General features: G+C 32.8%; 2 long non-coding RNA genes and 1 pseudogene across 3 annotated transcripts in view; 1 reads left to right on the top strand and 2 right to left on the bottom strand.

The window, feature by feature from the left end:
* The window catches only part of LOC147906579 (uncharacterized), a 186,063-nt gene that overhangs the window by 103,254 nt on the left and 61,256 nt on the right, over nt 1–21,553 (top strand). The gene's annotated exons all lie outside the window — the stretch shown is intronic.
* The window catches only part of LOC105146273 (uncharacterized), a 39,917-nt gene continuing 19,026 nt past the window's right edge, over nt 663–21,553 (bottom strand). Inside the window, exon 3 of one of the 2 annotated variants that reach the window (XR_015548335.1) lies at nt 663–3,552. This is a non-coding gene — a long non-coding RNA (uncharacterized LOC105146273). Of the gene's footprint in view, nt 3,553–19,639; nt 20,252–21,553 lie in introns of those variants that run through there. The other variant, XR_015548336.1, reaches the window with a different exon arrangement.
* Nucleotides 13,771–17,419, bottom strand: LOC147906581 (uncharacterized; annotated as a pseudogene).

Below are 21,553 nucleotides of genomic sequence, written 5' to 3'. Positions count from 1 at the left end.
GCGGCGCGCTTACTAGGTCATTCCCGCTCCTCGCGGCCCGCGCGCCGTTCGCTCGATGGGCCGTACCTTTGACAATAGTAAGTTGAGCGGACGCGTGTATTCGGCTACTCTTTAAATGTTAATATCTCGTTAATTATTGTGAGCATTATAAAATGGTAGAGAACTTTTCTACTTAATTTAGTCCACTCTACTTGCTCGGGACGAGTGGGGCCGTATATTCATGCCACTCTATATATATGCATACATATATACAATAATATATTATGTATGACATTTCATATGATATCCCTGGTAAAAAAATTTCGCTGAAATTATTCATGTGTTGGAACATTTCAGCAAAATTGCTGAAAATTTGTTGAAATTTCGCTGAAAGTGAATCTTTCAGCTAACATACTAAAAAATCGTTGAAATTAAACTTAAATTTTTCTGAAATACTAAAATTTTTCCGAAAAATGTTCCAAAACGTTGAATAATTCAACGAAATTTTTCTATCAAGGATATATTCAATATATGTATACGAATCAAATTAAAATAAAATTTGATCGAAGCTATTTTCAAATAATTATTTTTAACAAAGTGTGATATGTGTATTTGTATATACACCTCAAGTTTTCGTTACTTTCAAAACTGAAATAGACAGGTATTGTAATCGATACCACAAATTTAATTTTTAATGTTTATTGTTACATTTTTGTAATATGAAACAAACATGATGGAGACAACTTTTACATATATATAGAATAAGCACAGTGATATTATACAGATTTCAATCTTTATCAACGAAAATTTAATAAGGAAAATGAAAATGCTATAGAACGCTATGACTTAGATTAATATCCAGCATTTACTAGATTTAGTTAAGCAATTATCGGATGCTCCAAATTTCAATGTAAACTTGCATTGATTTGATTTATTAACAAATTGATGATTTAATGCAAAAGTTTCCATTGATTAAAAATTCTAAATTATTATTGTTCCAATTATATAAGATTAGATAATTGATATGTACACGTATGTGTGTCCGTATACATATAATATATAATATATTATACATATATAAAATATAATGAGTTGAAGAAATTTTTTACAAAATCTTGAAGAATACAGACAACCTAACTTTTTTTGGGGACAAGAAATAATTAGGAAATAAAATATAATATAATTTTTAATTATTTTTCAATAGTTGTTTGCATTCGTGTAAAATTTTTTCAACAAACATTTACTCTTCTTACAAATCTATAAATTTTCTTACTTGCGTACACTGTGCATTTATATAGTTAGCGAGCAAAATTTGATAACAAATTTATAGCATATTATTATATAATAAGTGCCAAATTTATTTTGACGAATTCCACACACATTATTGTGTTTTTGAATTATTTTCCGTTTTGTTCTGTTTCTCTTTTATTTAATTGCGTGCTATTTTTCATTTGTTCTCGCAATAATATCGATAACTAAAACAAATCTTATTAAACGGATACATAAATTCTCCTTTTGAAAATCTTTAGACTTTTTCAAAGAAAAAATTGTTTTTATTTAAAACTATACTTTTTTACATCCGAACTCTTTTTTTTGTTGATCAATTTAATCTAGTGATGTACATTTTTTATTCACATGAGTTAGACATATTAATATTATGCGAATTTTCTTTATTTACATATGTAGATCCTATGTAAAAACCCGAATCCGATATATAATGTAAACCATATATATATATATGTATATATATATATATATATTTTTTTTTTTCATTTGTTTCACACCATTATTCTTGTTATTTTTATATTTTCCTTCAAAATTTCATGATAAATTTCTAGCAAAATTTTTCTTACATTTTACTTAAGCGTTATATGTTCTCAAATATTTGTTTTTTTATGAACTAATTAAATTAATAAATAAGAAAAATTTGCGTAATAAGATTTTGATAATTGTATTATATAATCATAGTAAATTATACACAAATTACAGACGTATATATATATATAGAAACATATACGCACGCCCGCAACTGAGAATATCTATGAATATATTTGTTCAAATAAATTATTATAAAAATTTATTGTGCGTTTTTAATAAAAATACTTGTGTTGTAAAGATAAAAAATCTTGATTGAAAGTGTCACCATCAAATTTACATTATCAAATATATATAGGAAAGCTCCTTATTATGAGATAGACGCCTAATATGAGATAGCGGCGTTTCCGCTAAACTAATAAACGCTATCCATTGGTTTCATCGTGAATTTATTGTTCTTGGATTGAAAACTATTTATTTGGAAAATTCATTATTAGATCGTGCCTGTAGTCGTTGCAAAAAAAGATTTTAGAATTTGGATGTCTTCAAGTTTCATTGAGATGAGCTTTTAAACCTCGTTTATTATTTAATAAGTAAATATTTGGCAATAAATTTTTCATGTGGTGATAGAGTAAAATCATACTAATAGAAAAATACGTGATATGTTGAATTGCTTAATTCAGAAGTTAGATTTGATTATCGTAAAACCGTAAGGCATGGAAATCATAATATGAAATACCCAGAGTATTTCTAATATGAAAAAACTTATGCTCCTATGTGAAAATCATTGTTGAAGTATAAATGTTATTGTACAATAATAAAAAGGACAATCGAAATAAACATTGAGTGCCTGTTTCTCAGATGCTTGGTTCCAACTACCTGAAGACAAGTCAGTTAGAGACAATGCATCGCACACTGATTTTGCACGTATACTGGCTGTTTATTTGTATTTTATAAATATTAAATAAAGTTTTTTTTAATTGCAATACACTGATATACTTTACGTTTTATTATCGATTTCTCGGGACATCTCATATTAGGAGCACAATTTTTTGACTTTGCGATTTGCTTACTTCTTACATTTCTTTAATTTATAAAAAAAAATAAAATTTGAATTAAATTTGAAATAACATTATCTTAAAGCTTATTAAATTCCCTTCAAAATGACCTATTACTTTTTTAAATTCTGCCCATAGATTTCTAGCATTTACTCAAAATAAACTCGGTATCTCATAATAGGGGCCTTTCCTCTATATAAATATATAGGGGAGAGTGGGGTAAATTGGACCTATTTGCAGTTTTTGTTCGCTATAAGGCATAAATAAAATCCAATCAAAGATGTCGTTGGAAAGATCATTTAATCCCTCTCATTTTTGCTTCAGACCATTTTGACGTATCTCTCACCTGTGTTGAATTATAATAATGGAAAATGTAAAAACACTTTTTCCGATCCGATTTGGAGCTATTGGTTCCAGTTGATGATTGAAAATACATATTTGCGTCTATTCTATGAATATTATGATAGAGAACTGTCAAATTACTATCACATGTTCGCTGTCTTATAAAGACTTTACATTATAAATAGCATGACAAATCTGGAGACAGTAGGCGCTAAGACACTGTTTCGGCGCTAAGACACGGCATGAGACACTACTGTGCCTCCTTTATGCGAGCCAACAAGTTGCGCCAGATTGAGATTATTGGATCTCAGTAACGGCTGTCCGATCGAGTTTTAATGGGTATGAACAGGATGAAAGCCTGAAAAATCAGAGGTTTTTTAGGATTTTTTATATATATATAATAAAATCAGGTAATTTTGTTTTATGGTATCTTTATTCTATCAGTACTAAAGTAAAAAAATTTTTTTGTTTCGGTTACTAGAATTAAGCTGCTGTACAAGAAATAACCTTGAACAGTTATTTTTGCCTCGTTGACAATGAACCGATTATATACGCTGTTTGAAACAAAAAAATAAAAAGTTATGAAAGTAAAAAATGAATATAGCTATAGCCGGTAGGAAAATTGCAAAAAGTAAATCTCATGTGAATCTTTTTTTTTAATTTGGCCCTTTTTTATTACAAAAAAATTGAATAAAATTGTGAATTTTTTACTAATTAAAAAACAGCTATGTCCAGCGATAGAGGTAAGTTTTCTGAATAAAATACAATTTACACCAAGTCAATTGGTCGAGTAGATTTTTTTATTTGCTATCAATCAGGTTGAAAAACGATTGATTGAAATGATTTTGAAAATAACGCGTTTGAAGTTTTACTTTCAGATTATTATATATACTGTGACGTCCAAACCCTTGGAAATTTGATCAAGGAGACAATGAGAGAGAATGGAGAGGGTATGGAAGGACAGCTAAACTCAATCTCACAGGTATACGCGCAGAGGCGAACACCTGTGAATCATTTTCGGTCCCGGAATACGGGTCAACGTCCCGAAGGGACTCTATGACACCTGTTCCGATGGATAGTGCGAACATCGGTCCTACTTTTTGGGTCAAGGGATTTAATCTTTTTGACCCGGAATTGGATCTCGTGCGAGGTATTTAGGGAGAAAAGAATACAAATGATGATTCAAATAAATAGAACCTGGTAATCTTCATTTATAATAATGACTTACACTTATTAAAAAACTTTAATTATTAGGTTGGTGCGTATGAAATGTCGGATTTTTAAGTGAATATATAAAACTGCATATCTTTTTCCAAAAGCTGTTTATTTAATCAAAATATGCTTTATTTGTTTCGATACACTTTTCCCAACGAGATTTTAATGCATAGATGCCTGTCTTAAAGAAATTCTGATCTTTAGAATCAATAAACTCTGATATGGAATTTTTTTCACAGTCTTCATTTTCTGTCTTCATTTTCATACTGTTAGCCCGTAAAAACTGTTCTAAATGTTTAAAAAAATGAAAGTCGGTTGGCGAAAGATCCGATGAATAAGCTGGGTGCTGCAAAATTTCATATTTTAATTCATTTAATTTCGCATTATTTTGTACGATGCGGCCGAGCGTTGTCGTGGAGAAGTATTGGGCCATGCCGATTAACAAGTGATAAGCGTATAATTCTCAATTTTTCATGCATTTCATCAATGTACTGGCAGTACTTTTCGGCTGTAATTGTCTCCCCACCAGTTCGAAGGAATGAGTAATGAATTACTCCAGTCACATTCCACCAAATTGTTATTAAAATTTTCCGTGGATGAAGTGATGGCCTTGGAGTATGAGCACAAGCTCATTCCTATCAAGCCACCGAGCACACTTTTTCCTATTGTCGTAAAGAACCCATTTTTCATCACAAGTAATAATCCGATCGAAAAATGGCTCTCGATGAAATCGGGTTAGTAATGATGAACATACGTTCAATCGATCCAGCTTATTTCGCTCGGTTAGTTCGTGCGGTACCCATTTATCTATTTTTTTCACCTTGCCAATTTCAGAAAGATGTCGCAATATCGTTGTATGGTCAACTTTCATTCTGATAGCAAGTTCACTTGTAGATACAGTTGGATTCGTTTCCACCAATGTTTTCAGAGCATCATTTTTCACAGGCGTTTTGGGTCTTCCACGCGGTTCATTTTGTAGGGAAAAATCACCAGACCGAAATTTTTCAAACCAACGCTGCACTTTTCGATCGTTAACAGTATTCTCCCCAAATGCCTGGTTTATATTGCGTGCAGCTTTTGCAGCATTATTACCAAGTTTATACTCATATAAAAAAATTACATGAATATCGGTTGAATTCATATCCTTACGAAATTCAAAACAAATAACAAAATGGAACACTTTTGAGAAAATCTTCTTTGTTGAAATGTGACTCTGGCAATGGACAATACGACTATAAACGAGGTTATGCCAAAAACAAAAACATAACGAAAACAGGGAGACAAACGTTCATATGTAAAAAAAATCCGACATTTCATATGCACCAACCTAATACTTATAAAAAAAAATTAAAGTTTTATAGAATATATATATATATATATATATATATATATATATATATATACATATAGTTATATATAGAAAAACTTATCATTATTCGTGTAATTATTAAATGGATTTGGTTATGATAAAAGAGTTGACATTTAATTATGGAGGGTGTGCGTGTGTATATGTATGAGAAGAGGAAATAGAGTTATTGAATATTGGAGGCAGGTGGTGCAGGAGCACATTGGAATGAGGTGTTTGTATAGAACGGTGTAAGGAGTGGGATTTCCAGGAATGTAGACTGTAATTATTCTATAAAAAGCCCAATCGATCGGCACGGAATCTGGTTGATACGGAGGAGTTGGGAACTGGTCTAGGAGAGGGAATCATTCTTCGAAAGGAGGCGGGGGAGGGAATCGTTCTTCGAGAGGAGCGGAATAGTCCAGGATTTCCTGGATAGCGGAATCGATGACAGGGGAAGAGGTGAGATTTAGCGGTTGTGTTTGGTTTAAAACTAGCGAATACGAAATCTCGAAGTAGCTGTCGTCGGTCGACTGCGGCGACACGGCTTGACTATGTGGACAGTTCCGCCCACTTCTTCTGACGTAAGAGGTTTCTCCCCGTTTTTTAATTGACATACGAGCGCGTATTACACCGAACGGAAGGGTAAAAATATATGTATGCCTGTTACTCGAGTATGAGTGTATACGTACATATATATACATATATATACATATATATACATATATACATACATATATACATACATACATATATACATACATATATATATATATATATATATATACAGTGCGACAAATATGTTCCCGAACACGAATCACATCTCAGCAACCAGTGGCGACATCTGTGCGTTCAAACATGGATTTTAAAGGTTGAACATTTTGCTATCATCTGTCGAAGTTTCATTCATTTTGGTTGACATATAACGAAGATATGACAGTTCATGTTAAACAAGATTTTGGTCGAGGTAGAAATTTTAATATGGAACAAAGAGCAGTGATTAAATTTAACGCAAAACTTGGTAAAAGTGCATCAGAAACATTCCGATCGATGCAACAAGTTTACGGCAGTCAATGTCTAGGTCGTACAGCTGTTTTTGAGTGGCATAAGCGTTTTTTGGAAGGCAGAGAGACCCTTGAAGATGACAAAAAATCAGGACGGCCAATTTTGGTTCGAACACTCGAAATGATCGAAAAAGTATGTGATTTTGTTGCAAACTATCGCAATCACTAAAAATGATGGAGGAGGCTTTAAATATCAGTAGAGAAACGATTCGAACATACATGAAGATTTGGGTAAAACGAAGGTTTATGCGAAGTTTGTTCCACAGACATTAAAAAGCGATCAAAAATCAGCGAGAATAAATTATTCCAGAGACATCGTTGCAGCCGCAGAAAATAATCCAAACTTCCTAAAATCAATTGTTACGGGTGAAACATGGTGCTTTCAATATGATTCAGAAACTAAGCGTCAAAGTGCGGAATGGAAGTCAAAAAATTCACCACAAGCAAAAAAAGTACGAAAAGTTCCATCAAAAATCAAGATGAAATCAAGACAATGCTCATCACATTCTTTGATAGCAAAGATATTATCCACAAAGAGTTTGTTCCAACTGGCCAAACAATTACTGGTGCATATTATCTCGAAGTTTTAAAGCGATTGATGGGCAGAATTCATCGTATTCGCTCCGAATATCGTGATCCAGAAAATTGATCTTTGTTGCATGATAAGCCTAATGCACTGAGTCACACTTCATTGATTGTCAATGTTTGGCTCGAAATCGTGTCTGTGTTAAACCATCCACCGTATTCACCTAATTTGGCCCCCTGCGACTTCTCATTATTCCCAAAATTGAAATTGAAATTGAAAGGACGTTTTTTTGACATTCCGACCATCCAATCAGCTTCTACACAGGCACTAGAGGCAATTCCGCAAACTGAGCTAGAATATGCATTTGAATCACTATTGAATCGCTGTAACAAGTGTATTGAAGCCAGAAGAGAATATTTTGAATAATAAAACCAAAAAATATGTATATTGCTGTTTCAATTATGATTTTCAGGCTCTGTCCGGGAATATATTTGTCGCACTGTGTATATATGTATGCGTGTGTATTCTTATACGGGATTCTTTATACGATGTATAATCGGATGGAATATACTATTTAACTGCTTGATCCACGAGATCTCGGGTAGATAGATCGATGGAAGTGTATGAGGAGGCCCGCTGTCCACGGAAAAGCGCCAGGAGGGCAATCGCAATAGCCAGTGACTGGGTGATCCCAATGATAATTGTTGTCCACAATTTTTATATGCACTTGCGCGAACTGGCGTGAACTATCGCAGGTTTTCGTAATCTCATTTCCGTACTAACGTTCTGCGCTTCTATTTATACCCCGAAAAAAGGGCGTAGTGCCCTTTGTCTAGGATGCGTTAGTTAATTGCAATGTCGCACGAGATTTACAATTTTTATAGTGTTTTATCGTTGTTAATCTAATATGCATCGTTTAGAGAGGTTTCAAAAAGAAAAGAAATGATTTACGTTTTTCTTTAAAGAGGCAAGATTGCTCCAGACGGATGATTTCTAATATCCTCGGAAAATATGACTAGGTAAACAGACGGTTATCGTGCACAACTAGTTTTGCGTGCAGGGCAACCATTGTCACGAGTCCGATCTTATATAACGCTACCGTAGAAAATTATCCCATGCATTTTATGATTTTTTAAACACGACATGACGCCTATTTTCTTAAGATGAAATTGTTAATCAGTCTGGAACGACAAAGCTTGGATTTTTAGTATTGCGTGACTTCGATGCATTTATAATGTCTTTTGCAATCTTGTCACCTTTCGGACCTGCATTAAAGTTGTTATTCCTTCCGTTATTCCTTTGATTGGCGTTTATCAGTTTTCGCCGAGCTTGTCCGATCTCTCTTTTCAGTTCTGTCACACCATTATCAGAAGACTCCGCTCGAGTCTCATAGACGCCAACCATAATGACATGGAGCCGATTCTTTCGAAAGAAAAGAATCGTGGCGTCTATAGAACGTAACAATGTGTTAACTGCACAAATTTTAATTAAAAAGTTTAAGTTATTCAGCAATCCCTGGACCATATAATAGCTCTTCCGTATCTAAAAACGCTTCTTCGTCGATGCCAGAAGTTCGTCGTACAAAAACTGTTCCACGAAAACTGCTATATCTCCATCAATTTTCCAAATATCTCTTTAAAACTTGGCATATTCTTGATACGTATATCTTTCAAAATATTACAAAATTAAAAAATCGATTTTTTTCAAAATTTTAGCGTGTCTACTTCTTCAGTTTGTTTCTTAACTTCTTATATTCCTCGGATTTGGTTTTCCGGTCCCATTTTTAAAGAGTACCATGAGTATTAATTTAGCTTTAGAGCCTCTTCAGGGAGCAAAGGCTCGTTTATGTTTTTGCATTTAGTAGTAGTTCGCATTATTATTCCTTAGAGTTTGTTAATACTCGAAGAGACCTACAGTTTAACGCTGACTCCGAACAGTGAACGCGAAAAATCGCGTATATGGGATCAAATCCGGATCCACAAATCACAAGTCAATTGCACTGGGCAATGATGGAAGGCTATCGATTACTTTGCAACATTTAGCAACAGATAAAAAACAGAATCAATCTATTGATAATAGTTATGTAATTGTAATTAAATCTTTTTTGGATATTATTCCAAAGGAAAAAGTCAAGAATTGTTAGCTCTCACGTAGTAGAAGTATCATTTCAAAAATTATAAAGAAGTAACAACAACAATATATATAGTTTTAAACAAGAGTTTCTTAACTTTCCTCACACTTAGGATGAATGGCATGTGATTAGCCATGATTTTAGAGAGCAATGGAATTTCCATCATTAAATAATTGGAGCAATGGATGGAAAACATTGTATTATTGATCCTTCACTACAATCTGGATCTATGTTTTACAATTATAAAGGAGAATACAGTACAAGATGTAGAAAAAGTCCCGGACCCCTTAAATATGTTGAAAAGTAATCATTTTTGAGAAAAATGTTTTATACAAAAGTTGTAGAGTTGAAAATGATGATATATTGACTGATCTTATCAATTTGACCTTGGATGGCGCTATCAAGGTCAAATCGATTTTTTTAAACGAAATATCCTATTTTTAATTTTAGAATCTAATAGCTGAGGACAGGAGCTTTCCAAAACATAATAATATATAATAAAACCTCTTTTTAATCAGTACTTTTCAAGTTATGGGAGTTGAAAGTTACGGAACCGTCGCGGCATTAGCATTACTTAAGGTACTCATATTCCTTTTAATGATGCGAGGAAGGGAAATGCAAGTGACAAGACTTTTTAATCAATCTTTTAGAAATAAAAAGTATATTTAAATAGTATATTTAAATCAACTGTCATTCGTTTAACGAGCATTTGTCATTCTTTTAATCCAGCTCGCCTTACCTACCAGTTTTTAGTTATTATACTTTCTCGGCTAGACCCCCACCGGGATCTGGAACTTCGTCAAATCATATCTCTGAATAGAAAGCATATTTTTAACTTATCACATGCAAAATTGATATCTCTAGAGTAAGACAAGAACAAATAAACAAAGATGAAACAAAAATTTTATTCTTAAATTACATCATAAAAAGTTAAAGTCTGAATTGCAATGTGAAAAATCGCATTAGATACGTCATATCCCAGTATGGCGAGCTAAGGTTGAAAGAATATTATATATTATAACAAATACTCAAATTGATGTCCCTCCGCAATCTGAGAATGTGCTAGACAATTATAAAAACTTAAGACTGCATTTCTACAGAATTCGCGAGGCATGATTCTAAATTTATTTATTATTCGTTGGCATAAATCATTAAGATTTCGATTTTAGTATTATAAATTTTTCCCTTTAAATATTCCCTTCAAACAAAAAATAGTCGAGTGGATTTAGATCAGGCGATCTGGTCAATGTAACCCCTTCTTCTTATCCACCTATTCGGAAAAACTTCATTCAGATATTGGCATACTCGTAAATCGTAGTGAGGCGCCCCATTTTGCTAGAATCAAATGTCATTGAAGTTTTAAGCGATGCTTCGGATGCCGGAACTATTTCATCTTGAAGCATGACTAAGTAATTGTCAGCGTTTAAATTACCTTCAATAAAGAAAGGCCCAATAATGGCTTCATTTAAAATTCGAGCCTACATTGACTTTTTGCTGATTCTGAGTATATGCCTCGTACATCCAATGAGGATTTTCATCGCTCTAATATCTGCAATTATGTCGATTTACATTCCCGGTTAGCTCAAAAGTAGCTTCATCTGAAAAAATAATGTTGACTACAAATAAAAGATTTCTATCGATATTTAACATCATACTTTAGCAAAATTCAATGCGACGATCAAAATCATCTTCACATAGTTCCTGCGCCAGATGGATCTTATATGGATGAAATTTCTTCTTTTTTAGAATTTTATGAACTGACACGATCGATGTCATGTTGTTGTGTAACTTTGCGAATTGAATTGCGCGGATCTTCGATAAAAGACTATAGAACATTCAATCTTTTATCAGGATTTGTCGCTATTGCTGGTTTACCTTGTCTATTACGGTCTTTTACAAAACCCATTTCTTCAAAAGTACAGTACGAGTAATAGTCGATTCAGATATACGATTGTCCTCATTCTTAAAAGTTTGATTGAAAAGTTCTGTCACATGTGCGTAAGACGATCATCCCATCCTCGCACCATTAAAAGGGATATACACTCCTGTTCAGTTTCAAGCATTATAAAATATTTTAAATAAATACTTTATAAACAAAAATAACTATGTGGCGATAAGTAATCTCAGAACGGAGTATCACGAAAAAGTATACCTTCTCAATCGCAGGTCACAGAAAGAGTGAATTTGACAGGAGAGAGAGGAGATGGAAAGGAGATGGTCACATACACTCATAAATCCAGTCGGACAATCTCTACGTAATATCTTAGATAATGCTAATGCCGCGACGATTTCGTAACTTTCAACTCTCATAACTTGAAAAGTACTGATTAAAAAGAGGCTTTATTATAGTATTTCGGAAAGCTCCCGATCTTAGCTATTAGATTCTAAAATCAAAAATGGATGTTTCGTTAAAAAAAATCGATTTGATCTTGACTTAATCTTGGCGCCATCCAAGGTCAAATTGATAAGGTCAGTCAATAGATCATTTTCAATCCTACAATTTTGGTATAAAACATTTTTTTCAAAAATGATTATTTTTCAAGATATTTAAAGGGTCCGGGACTTTTTCTATACTTTGTATAGTACGAGGGCAAGTCAATAAGTTCTTAGAAAATCTATCAGAAGACACTGCAGTGTTATGTCACATTATTTTTTGACAAGTAGCATCTTTCAGCTGATTACTGTCAAATTTTGAGCGGAATTCATCGCATGGTTTCATTTCTGTAGACGATTAAAGCGAACAACCTTTGTATTTTTTGCAAAATTGAAAAAAACCAGTTTCGTGCAGTGATAAAAAAACATCTATATATGAAAGATTTAACGCCGAAAGAAATCAAAGCCGAATTGGATAATATTCATAGCACCAGCGTTTGTGACTGTATACAATTAGGTGAATGAATTTAAACGTGATACATCCACATGTGATGCACCTCGTTCGGGACGTCCGATTGAGGCTGCTACGCCAGAAATCATCGATAAAGTCCACGATATTGTTTTGACTGATTGACGAGTAAAAGCTTACGCAAGCTTGTTGAGGCCATAGGTATATCACATGGCACAGTGATTTCAATTTTGCACGAACAATTGGATATGAAAAAGCTGTCCGCAAGATGGGTGTCGCGTTTACTCACTGTGGATCATAAGCGCGACCGTGTGACGATTTCAAAATAATGTTTGGAGATGTTCCAACGTAATTCAGATGAATTTCTGCATCGATTCATTACTGTGGACAAAATATGGATCCATTACTTCACACTCGAGACGAAGGAACAATCAAAACAATAGACTTCACCAAATGAATCAGCTCCGAAGAAGGCGAAGACCGTGAAGTCGGCCGGAAAGGTGATTGCCACAATTTCTTTGAGAATGCACGCGGTATAATTCATATCGATTACCTTCTGTCGAAGCAAACGATCAATGCGATTACTACGCAGCCTTATTGGATCGTTTCAACAACATTTTATAGAAAAAACGTCCCCATTTGACGAAGAAAAAAGTTCTTCCATCAAGACAATGCACGAGTTCACACGTGCCCCGCACCGATGGCCAAATTCAACGAATTCCGCTACGAATTGCTTCCCCATCCAGCATATTCGCCAGATTTAGCCTCCTGCGAGTATTTCCTGTTTCCAAACCTGAAGAAAAAGTTCGGAGAAAAGAGATTCACTAGAGAGCAGCTCATCGCCAAAACAGAGGCTTATTTTGAAAGGTTGGACAAATCATGTTATTCGAATGGCTTGAAAAAGTTGGAGAATCGTTGGATCAAGTGTAACGAGCCGAAAGGAGACTATGTTGAGAAATAAAAATGAATCGATCAAAAAAAATGTGTTTTACTATATTTTTCTAAAAACTTATTGACTTGCCATCGTATGCTTTATGAAGATTTTCGGTGTCTGTTTGCAGATTGAGACTATTTTTCTGTTTTTTGATGCTTAACATCTCGAAAATTAAGCATTTATTATAACAAGCTTTTCGTCTAATATGAATGTTATTCCAATCAAAATCATGTGTTATTTGCATCCTATGTTCAGTGATTACAGAACGAATAAACGTATTCCAACGAATATGGTTGCGGTGTTCTGCAATTCTAATTTTAAGTTGTCTAGCCGACACAAGGCATTACAATCGTTGCACATGATCTTGTATACTACATTGTACTTTGAATAGCTTGATTTTGAATCCTTTTGCATTTTAATAAACTTGCTCAATTTATTAGAATTGTAATGAGACTTAGATATGAATTTTTTTAAATTTATCGGTTATCGATGAAATAAAGGGTACTGTAAACACACTATGATGTTGCAACCCTTGATTCTTCATTTTTATTTTTATTTTCACAATCATCTATTATCCCTCCACGCTGTATGTTTTTGATTCTGTCATTGATAGTATCAAAAATGAATTTCAGGGGATAATTATTCTCAATTAGTATATTGATTATTAATGTTTTTTTTTTTGGTAAAATTCTGATTCAGACAATAATAGAGCTCTGTTAACCAAATTAAATATTATTTCTCTTTTTTGGGAGAATGGATGATTCGAAAAATAATTTAAAAATCTTCCGAAAAAATCGATTTCTGATATCAATCAAAGGTTAAATGTTCTTTGACCATAATCGTAACGTCAAAGAAGTTTAATGAATCAGAATCATCTACTTCTTAAGTGAATTGAAAGCGTGAGTGAAAAGAGTTGAAACAATCAAAAAACGAATTCTCTGAATCTCTGAAGAAAGAACAGCAGCTAATAGATCTACATACCGATAATAGAACAAAACCCGACTATTGTAAGACAATGACGTTTCTTTAATTTTTGCATTATTAAGTCTGCAATGATAGATGACAACGGAGATTCCATGAGTGTTCCGAAATTCTGTTTAATAGTATTATTATTGAATATAAAATATATAGAATGAGCCGAACTACCGACAGAAACTCTGTCTTAAGTAAGTCACATTTTGAAGATGAAATTCCAATTATAATATCATTCACACAATCAATAACCATGTCCAATAGAATGTTTGTGAAAAGAGATACAACATCTGTGAGATTAGTTTAAAATTATCATCCATTCTTATTTCCTTTAGATTTTTGACAAGCTGAAAATTATTTTTTATGTAACTATCAGCTTTGGAAATTGTTTCGAACATGATGTTGTGCAAATATGAGGCTAAATGAACGGATTATCTATTCATCAGGATCGCTACATAAATTGAAACACATTATATCATGATTTTTTTTTCTGACGACTAATTTTAAATGTGAAGAAGAAGATATGTGAAGATGATTCAATCTAAGAGTCGAAATGTAGTAATATCATGTAGTAATATCTCAGTTTTCTATTATGTATGTATTTAACTCCTATTAATAATTTTTACACGTTTATATTTTAAAGAATCGACTCTTATTTGTCTTTTTTATCATTATATTATATTATTGAACTTTTAAAAGTCCTTGACTGGTTTATATAATATAAAAATTAGAACAAAGTACAAACTTAAAAGTAATACAAATTACTGCTATTTAAAAAATTTGTAAAATTGAACAATTTTTTAAATATAATTAAAATATCTATATATATATCAATATACTAAGCAGTATTTTAATATAGATATTAAATCAATATGATAAACGCTGATAATATAATAAATGAAAATAGCAATGTAATTATAATTAGCATTAATAAGATACTATTTATTATAAATAAGATATAAGTTACTACTTATGATTTTGACAGAGTCAGTATCTTTAAGATTTCCTTTTCATAATATTCTCGATCGTTAATGGTCATTGATCGAAGCCTAGGTGCAATGTATGCACCAGTCAAATGTATTCATGTTTGGAGGAGGCTTTCTTTGGTTATACTTTTTATGATATTCACAGTATTTTCCATTATTTAAAATTTTTTTTAACATCCCCGTTTTACGTACAATGGATTATCAGTAGAGCGTTTAATATTTGATACAGCTGATATGAGTGTGGGAGATATAACTCGAGGTGAAATATCTTTTGTATTACTTATTGCCAATTCGTTTTGACTATCAGACATGGTAGGTGATTGGCTAGCAGATATAATTATAATTGACGCTGAATCTGGGATCAGCTCTAATGAGAGGTATGATTCTGATTCTATAGAAGGTGATATTTGATCACTGTTTGTACTTGCTGTATTGTTGTCAAACAAATCAAGTAGAATAATCACGTATTGCTAAAAATAATAAATTGAAATACATTGAAATATTTATAAAAAACAATGCTAAAACTTGTTTATATTAATAATATTAAACACAGATTAATTCGTAAATAAATGATAAATATATATAATAATAGAAAGTTTCCATTAGAAATAATAGAAAATATGAACATCTCTAAACAGAATAACATAAAGATAAAAATTTTACTTACTTGAATATTTTCATCAAAATATATATTTGTAATCCTTAATGTATTTTATACATTGTTACAAGCATGAACAGATGAATGATTAACAGTGTCTTGATTAGATAGAGAAATATGATTTTTTAAGGAAAGATTATCAATACTGTCACTCTATGCATAAATCTTTCTTAAAAATAAGAGCATATCATAATATTCTCACTTTGATTTATAAATTTCATCTGTTTCTTTTCTAACGAGTATTTGATTTTCTTATTTTTCTTTCATTCGCACTGAAAATACTTTCCAAATTTTAAAACCGCTTGCAAACCATATCTCCTGCGCGCGCAATAATAAATTTAAAAAAGATTAATTGAATAATGATTTTTACAACATAAGAACTCAACATCTCAACAACTCAACTAATCTCATTCATTAACTAATTATTTGCAATGTATTATATGTATATAATATATGTTCACACTCCTAATTTTTTCAAAGTTATATATTACCTAATTTGTATTTTCGTGTTTCAAAGCAATAACGTGATAAAAGATTAACCAAGCATCATTGTGGCATAATGACTCAAGATATTTTTAAACATTTGTATTTTCTTACATACTTCGTAGATTTTAACTAACCGTCCTATAGCTGAAGCTAAGACTTTCTAAAACCATTGTTGGCATTGCGAGAATAGACCAAAAAAATATTCGGGTTGTCATGATCCATCTTAACATCCATGCAACATTTTAGCACCACAATGAGTCGGGTTAAATAAATAAATTATATATATATTATATCTGTAAATTTAGTACCTAGAGCTTGCGCTATTCGATCCCAATACGTTCGCTTTAAATCTGTTCGGCGATATCGCTCTATTGTTGTGTCCCACAATAAAGGACACTGTCTCACGATTTATATCATCATGCTTTCGATGTCTTTTGTAAAAAGATCACTTTTTGGAGCCATTTGTATGTGAGCTATAGATGATCACACAAACGATACTTTTATTCACCCATTTAAAATCGAGTCACATGACCAAAACTCAATGTTTTATTAGTTTGAATCACGAATTACGGATCACAAAAATAGAAAGCCTTCTATTCTACAATCTACAATCGAGATCCGAAGCTGTCTTGTCTTGATTGTCTGAATTCGGATCCGCGATCCGCAATTCCAATCCGATTCGCGTCTGCAACTCATAATCTAACACGGGCTTAAGGGAATGTTGGAATGACGGCCGAACTTGATTGAAGTCGATATTACAGATTTTCATTTCCAATGTATTAGAGTTCTTCTAGTAAGATATTGAAAGAACTCTATAATGTATAATGCGTACGCCCTCTAAGTTAACATGATCATGCAGGAAATTGGATCAATAATTATCGATATTTTCATTCCATCTCCTACATTACCATCTTAGCTCAGAGACGAAAACATGTATTAAATTCGGTCCTACAAATATAAGCTTTACTGTAATTTTGGAAAATTTTCCAATTTTAGGATTGAAAAAAGATGATTAAAGTTAATCTTACATTTGTGACTTTAAAAATATAATTATACTATATACATAATGTAGAGGCCGCGTTCCAATATACATCACCAATACTAAAAAATTATAATATACATAAAGTACAAACTTTTAATTAACAGTTATATCAATACAAAGCCGTATTACTTATTAGTACTTTTTCTTTACGTCCAATGACAGGTTAGGACAAAATATATTATCAATAAATTAATACGGCATTATACACACGTAAAATTTTTGTGCATAATTATAACATTTTGTGTATAATAAAAGTATTATTATGAATATTGACGAGCGAGAGACACCAGGATATCTCACTCGCACTAGTAACATATGTGTGAAACAGTGGAAGGACATCACGAGTCAGCATCATGTCCAATTACGCTTTCTCTCTCAATCGTGCGCCTTAAGGACAGAATATCGGAGCGCCCCCCCCCCCCCCATTACTTTCTCCCTTCGCTTCTCCTCACCTCCTCCGTGTTTCCAGTAACACGTACGTATGCACTTCGGTGCACGAGTGTGTAGTGGCGCGCGTTGAACGCCAGGGGACACCATTCTTGCCGGTGCGTGTACGATATAACTCTTTTTGCTATCTAATAAAAAGAGATAAAAGTTATACTAATACACAGAAAATTATTGATATGTTAACTTATATGAAGATATAAGTTCGAAAAGTTCTCGGCCTGATACAGAAATGACCCTACAAATATCAAGCTGCTTTAATTTTAGAAAAAAGTTTGATCCTTCATAGGATTACTATTTAAATTTCAGACAGATATACGAGACACACACACACACACACACACACACACACACACACACACATATATATATTGCATATATATGTATACATAAAATGAGGATTTATCGGAGAATTCGTAATTTGATCATTTTTTTTAAGATGTTACGTCTGGTCATCTGCGTTTGACTCTCATTAGCTTTGATTTATATTAGTTGTATGTATATTCTGATATTGAAAATATAAAAGCATATATCACTAATATCTGTATATTTTCTTGATCATAAAAAAACATATCTCTTTTTATTAAACGTAGAAAAAAGAGGACATCAGTACACTTTTTTGTTACACGTAACAAAAAGAGATGAAGCAGCTACACACGTATGTGAATATGAATTAGAAATATATTTTATGTAATGTGTGTACATCATAATGCACATAAAATATAATTTTAATATTCACTAATGTATCTATATTATATCTGCATGAAAAGCTAAGTATGAGTAACTTCTATCTCTCTTTTATGAGCCTTCTACAATAAGCCATTAGTTACAAATTAGAAGTCAGAAGCTAAAAATTGATCAATCACAGTCAATTTTTCTGACTTCTTATTTATGACTGATTTATGGCTTATAATTATAAAAGGCCCATTAAACATAATAAAAAGAGATGGAATAGCTACATATATAATATATATATGCAATGTATTTACGTACTGACAATACATGTTACATCCTAAGTTAAAATGGTATTGAGAATAAAGGAAAAAGTGCTATTACACGTGTACACATGTATTTCAAATACATGGTTACATCCGAAGATATATCTAAGTCACAGTCAGAATGTATTTAGTAAAAATATACTTATTGTAACTTGCTGTTAGTTAACGTACACATTGACCTATAAGTGTACACATTTGCTAAAACATTTTGCTTTGCATATGATATACTTATATACATTTCATAAACGTACAGCATCGTACGAAAATTATGCATGTAATTATTGACTGTGTAATGTATGTTATATATATAGTATGTATAACATATATATATATATGCATACATATATCGTTTTGCGTGACGCTGTTTGTGTAGAAAACAACGGCGTTATACGAGTCAATCAGCTGTAACCAGTATGACCCGCGTTCACAGTATCATTGCCGCGCAACAGTCCTGTCAATGTAGTATAGTGTAGTAGTGTTCTACACACAACCATATATATATGTATGTGTGTGTGTGTATATGTATATATATATGTATATATATATATATATATATATATATATTTAATTGTGAGCTGGCTAGCTATAACAAAATGCCACAGCCGTAAATCGTGCTTTGGCTAATTACAGATAAATGTCAGAGGCGTTTATCGTGGACTGATTATTTTTAATTTATTGGCAGAGGCATTCGATTATCAAATTTGGTGAAATACAATTGCGGAACCAATTTTTTGTATGTATGTGTGTGTGTATATATATATATATATATATATATATATACACACATCATACAAAAAATTTTTATTTTTCACTCTAAGAAAAAAAATACATAATCGATATCATGGTCACATTATCTTTTCCTTAGTGACTAATTAAGAAAAGGCGTTCACTGTATCTAAATCCACGTTATTGTAAAAAAACTCTCTATTATCTTTGAAGTTCTATTATTGATACGTCATTTAAATGTATTCTCCAGGTTTATTCCACTAAAAAAAAATACAAATAGATGACCAGATATATGACGCGGTAAAGTAAAATTTTATATTACATTCTGTGACACAAAAACGTGATCAGTAACTCTTTGAAACTGAATGTATCATAAAAATAATAAAGTAATATTTTAAAAGTACATTATATTTAGTAAAATGCATTAAGTTATTAATATGATGTTCAATCACCATTATTAAGAAAATACAACATTATGTAGGAAGGAAAATATTTTCATGACAATTTGCTGGAAGGTATGGTCGCAGCATGTTTCTTATACTATGACGCTCTTGAGATACACGTCCACACGTGAGCGGTTCGGCCGTCAAGCGTCGAGCGGTTGTGAAGGAAAAGTAGGCAGCATTTCAGAAATCGGCTCGAAATGCGCAACTAGTTTCGAGCACATTGAAGTACACGTATATAATTTCTGAAATTTTATAAAAAGTATATTTGGAGTAATATATTTATTAATAACGTTATTTATTAAATAAAAATTATGAAAAAAGGAAAAAGCAGAATCGAACATAAGATCTCCAATATTCTGATCTTGCACCCAATGTCCGCTGAGTTCTTGCAGATCACCTCGACGAACGCGATACATATAAAAAAAAGGATCCATTATAAAAGTAATGCGCATTTTCTGGGAAAAATAGATTTATTGATCGTAGCGGTACAAATGCTCAAAATTCTTCAAAATACTCTCCCCCTGAATCAATACACTTGCGGAGACGTGTCTGCCACGTCTGGAAGGCACGCTGAAACTCCTCGACGGGAATGTCTCTTAGGAACGTTGTAACATGCTTTTGGATGTTTTCCACGAACTCCCAATGCTTTCCTTTCAGCTCTCTCTTCAGACGGGGAAACAAAAAAAATCCGGCTCATTTTGAATCAAATCCAACAATTCTTGACAGCGCGAAACTCGAAGTTCTTTCTGGTCTTCCGTCAACACTTTCGGCACAAGCTTCGCGTAGACCTTGCACATTTGCAGATTCTCCGTCACTATCCCATGTACCGCAAATGTGGACATGTTTAGGGTGTCAGCGATGTACTGGATGCTCAATCGACGGTCGGAACGCAAAACTTCGCACACACGATTCACGTTTTCGTCGGTTCTGGCCGTTGTTGGGCGTCCAGAATGGGGTTCGTCGGCGACCTCCTCCCGGCCCTCCTTGAACGCCTTGTGCCACCTCCCGGACTGTGACCTTGAAATGCAGTCGTCCTTGAAGGCCTCTTGAAGCATCTGGAATGTTTCGGTTGCATTCTTTCCAAGTCGCACGCAAAACTTGATGGCGTATCGCTGTTCAAGCGAACGCTCCATCGCGCCGTGTTACAAAGTCGAAAAACACACTTCACGCGGAAGTCTTTCCACTCAGACTGCTCAGAGCAAACTGGCGACCGGCTGCCTTGGAAGGGCAGACCCCCCACCACATTTCCCATTTTACCCCGCTGCGATGGATATTCGCGTCACAATAAAATCATGCGCATTACTTTCATAATGGACCCTGTATAGTGCACGGAAAGTCGTAAACTATTGTATCTCATCAATGTTTACGTTTTGAAATCATTTTTGCTATTATACGTTAATGAGAAAGATATATGATTAATATAATTTAATAAAAAAAAATGAAAGAATTTTAATTCACAAATACGGTTGCCAGTTCTCCGTTTTTTTTTCCAGACTTTCGGTTGCTTAGACTAATATTTAATACTCCAGCAGACGACAAAAATT

This window comes from Acromyrmex echinatior, unplaced genomic scaffold (genome assembly GCF_024713525.1).
Source record: "Acromyrmex echinatior isolate Ae372 unplaced genomic scaffold, ASM2471352v2 Scaffold20, whole genome shotgun sequence".
Taxonomy (NCBI): Eukaryota; Metazoa; Arthropoda; class Insecta; order Hymenoptera; family Formicidae; genus Acromyrmex; species Acromyrmex echinatior.
This window is presented reverse-complemented; position numbering and strand designations above follow the sequence as displayed.